General features: G+C 44.4%; 1 long non-coding RNA gene across 1 annotated transcript; it reads left to right on the top strand.

Annotated features, from left to right (window-relative positions):
* Positions 1-1,089: 1,089 nt before the first annotated feature.
* On the top strand, positions 1,090-3,488 carry LOC139034309 (uncharacterized). Its single transcript, XR_011486704.1, has 3 exons — positions 1,090-1,507; positions 2,270-2,374; positions 2,597-3,488. It is a non-coding gene; the product is annotated as an uncharacterized lncRNA (long non-coding RNA).
* Positions 3,489-3,494: the final 6 nt, after the last annotated feature.

Here is a 3,494-nt window from a genome sequence, read left to right on the forward strand (position 1 = left end):
GCCATAAGGGTGGTGTCATCTGCATATCTGAGGTTATTGATATTTCTCCCGGCAATCTTGATTCCAGCTTGTGCTTCTTCCAGTCCAGCATTTTCTCATGATGTACTCTGCATATGTTAAATAAGCCGGCTGACAATATATAGCCTTGAGGTACTCCTTTTCCTATTTGGAACCAGTCTGTTGTTCCATGTCCAGTTCTAACTGTTACTTCCTGACCTGCATACAGGTTTCTCAAGAGGCAGGTCAGGTGGTCTGGTATGCCCATCTCTTTCAGGATTTTCCACAGTTTATTGTGATCCACACAGTCAAAGGCTTTGGCATAGTCAATAAAGCAGAAATAGATGTTTTTCTGGAACTCTCTTGCTTTTTCGATGATCCAGCGGATGTTGGCAATTTGATCTCTGGTTCCTCTGCCTTTTCTAAAACCAAGCTTGAACATCTGGAAGTTCACGGTTCACATATTGCTGAAGTCTGGCTTGGAGAATTTTGAGCATTACTTTACTAGCATGTGAGATGAGTGCAATTGTGTGGTAGTTTGAGCATTCTTTGGCATTGCTTTTCTTTGGGATTGGAATGAAAACTGACCTTTCCCAGTCCTGTGGCCACTGCTGAGTTTTCCAGATTTGCTGGCATATTGAGTGCAGCACTTTCACAGCATCATCTTTCAGGATTTGAAATAGCTCAACTGGAATTCCATCATCTCCACTACCTTTGTTAGTAGTGATGCTTCCTAAAGCCCACTTGACTTCACATTCCCAGATGTCTGGCTCTAGGTGAGTGATCACACCATTGTGATTGTCTGGGTCGTGAAGATCTTTTTTGTACAGTTCTTCTGTGTATTCTTGCCACCTCTTCTTAATACCTTCTGCTTCTGTTAGGTCCCTACCATTTCTGTCCTTTATTAAGTCCATCTTTGCATGAAATGTTCCACCTTGGTATCTCTAATTTTCTTGAAGAGATCTCTAGTCTTTCCCATTCTATTGTTTTCCTCTATTTCTTTGCATTGATCACTGAGGAAGCCTTTCTTATCTCTCCTTGCTATTCTTTGGAACTCTGCATTCAAATGGGTATATCTTTCTTTTCTCCTTTGCTTTTCACTTCTCTTCTCACAGCTATTTGTAAGGCCTCCTTAGACAGCTGTTTTGCTTTTTTGCATTTCTTTTTCTTGGGGATGGTCTTAATTCCTGTCTCCTGCACAATGTCATGGACCTCCGTCCATAGTTCATCAGGCACTCTGTCTATCAGATCTAGTCCCTTAAATCTATTTCTCACTTCCACTGTATAATCCTCAATATGTGAACATTTTCTCCATCACAAGCAGATAAAAATCTTAAAATCATATGGTCCAGCAATTCTACTTCTGAGTATATACCCAGAAGAGTTGGAAAGCAGCACATTCTGGAAGACATATCTGTATACCCATGTTCATAGCAGCATTATTCACAGTAACTAAAGCATGAAAGAAACCCAAGTGTCCACTGGCCAAGAAATGGATAAGCCAAGTGTGGTATGTACTCATAATACTATAGCGTATTCAGTTCAGTTCATCCAGCCCAGTGTTTCTCATGATGTACTCTGCATATAAGTTAAGAAAGCAGGGTGATAATATATAACCTTGACGTACTCCTTTTCCTTATTCAGAATTAAAAAGGAAAGGAATACTAACCCATGCTACAACAAGGATGAATTCTGTTGATATTATACTAAGTAAAGCCTGAAAACAAAAAAGAAGTATTGCATGAACCCACATGAATGAAGCACCTAGAGTGGTCCCAAAGAGTTGGACATGACTGAAGCAACTTAGCACTAGCTCTGGAGTGGTCAGGCTGACAGAGACAGAGGGTATAATAGTGGTCGCCAAGACTGGTGGAGAAGAAAGGAAGACTTGTTTTCTTCGGGTACAGTTTCAATTTTACAAGATGAAGAAAGTTCTACAGCTTGGTTGCCCAAAATGTAAAATGTACTTAACTAAACTACACACTTAAAAAAGGTTAAAATATAAATCCATGGCTAATTCATTTCAATGTATGACAAAAACCACTGCAATGTTGTAAAGTAATTAGCCTCCAACTAATAAAAATAAATGGAAAAAAAAAGGTTAAAATAGTTAATTTTACATTCTGGGTATTACAACACAATTTTTAAAACAAACCTCTCAGAAGCACCCCCTGAGGTAACCACAGAAGAATCAAGGGCTGATAGCAACACTGCTCCCTGCCCGCCCCCAACTCCATCCCCACCCCAACAAAAAGTTATCTTTTTTTCACAGGGACTCACCCTTCAGTTTTTAGAGATGTCTCAGCTCCAGCCCCACACGGCTTAACCTCAGCCTCCCTGACTGCCCCAGTGCTCCAGGCTCTGCTCCAAGGATCCAGTAAGTCTTGGGTCACCCTCTTCTGTAGGAGACTGGGTGCTGAGTTCACATCCTCCCAAAGAGACCTCTGCAACCCCAGAGTGCAGGGGGTCAGCCCGGCTCCAGCCTGAGGGTGGAGAGACCCATTTTCCAGATGAAATTCAAAGGAGCTGGGAGCTGTTGTGTCTGTCAGAAGAAGTGGGGGATTCATCATCTTGACGGCTTTGCATCTTGTTTCCTCAGCAGATCGTAGCCTCGTGACCTCTGTCTAGGATGCTACTTCAGTATGCTCGCCAATTTGGTCAGAAGCTGGTGCGCAGGCGGCCACTGGGGCCCAGAGAGGAGACTGAGCATCACATGGTTGGTTGTCTGAACACCCTAGACCTGGTGGTCATAGGTGTGCGCAGGATGCTGGGAGCTGGTGTGCACATCCTGGTTGGTGCAGTGGCCAAGTACATTGCTGGACCAGCGATCGTCCTCTCCTTCTTGGTGGCCGCCCTGTCTTCTCTGTTGTCTGGGCTCTGCTATATAGAGTTTGGGGCCCGGGTACCACGCTCTGGTTCTATGTATCTCTACAGCTATAGCATCATGGGCCAGGTGTATGGTTTCATCATCGGCTGGAATCGCATACTGTCCTTAACTGTTGGTGAGATACTGGGGTACAGGAAGGGGTGGGGCTTCAGATCAAGAAGCTAGGAGAGATGAATGGGATCTCTGCTCATTCACAAGCAGATGTTATCCACCTTGCGGGGCGGTGCTGTCCTCAGTCACTGCAGTCGTGTCCGACTCTTTGCGACCCCATGGACTGTAGCTCTCTAGGCTCCGCTATCCTTGGGATTTTGTCAGGCGAGAATACTGGAGTGGGTTGCCATGTCCTGGTTGCCATGCCCTCCTCCTGGATCTTCCCAACCCAGGGATAGAATCCCACCTTATTGGGGGGAGATGGGTAATAGCGACAGAAAAACTCTATAACTTCATTCTACTCAGTTCGATGCTGTTGTTGTTGTTCAGTTGCTAAATTGTGTCTGACTCTTTGTGACCCCAGGAACCGCAGCATGCCAGGTTTCCCTTCAATCCTACTTTCCTTAAAAGATGAGACTAAGAACCTTGAGGGCTTCCCAGGTGGCTTAGTGGCAAAAAA

Source organism: Odocoileus virginianus, unplaced genomic scaffold, assembly GCF_023699985.2.
Source record: "Odocoileus virginianus isolate 20LAN1187 ecotype Illinois unplaced genomic scaffold, Ovbor_1.2 Unplaced_Contig_371, whole genome shotgun sequence".
NCBI lineage: Eukaryota > Metazoa > Chordata > Mammalia > Artiodactyla > Cervidae > Odocoileus > Odocoileus virginianus.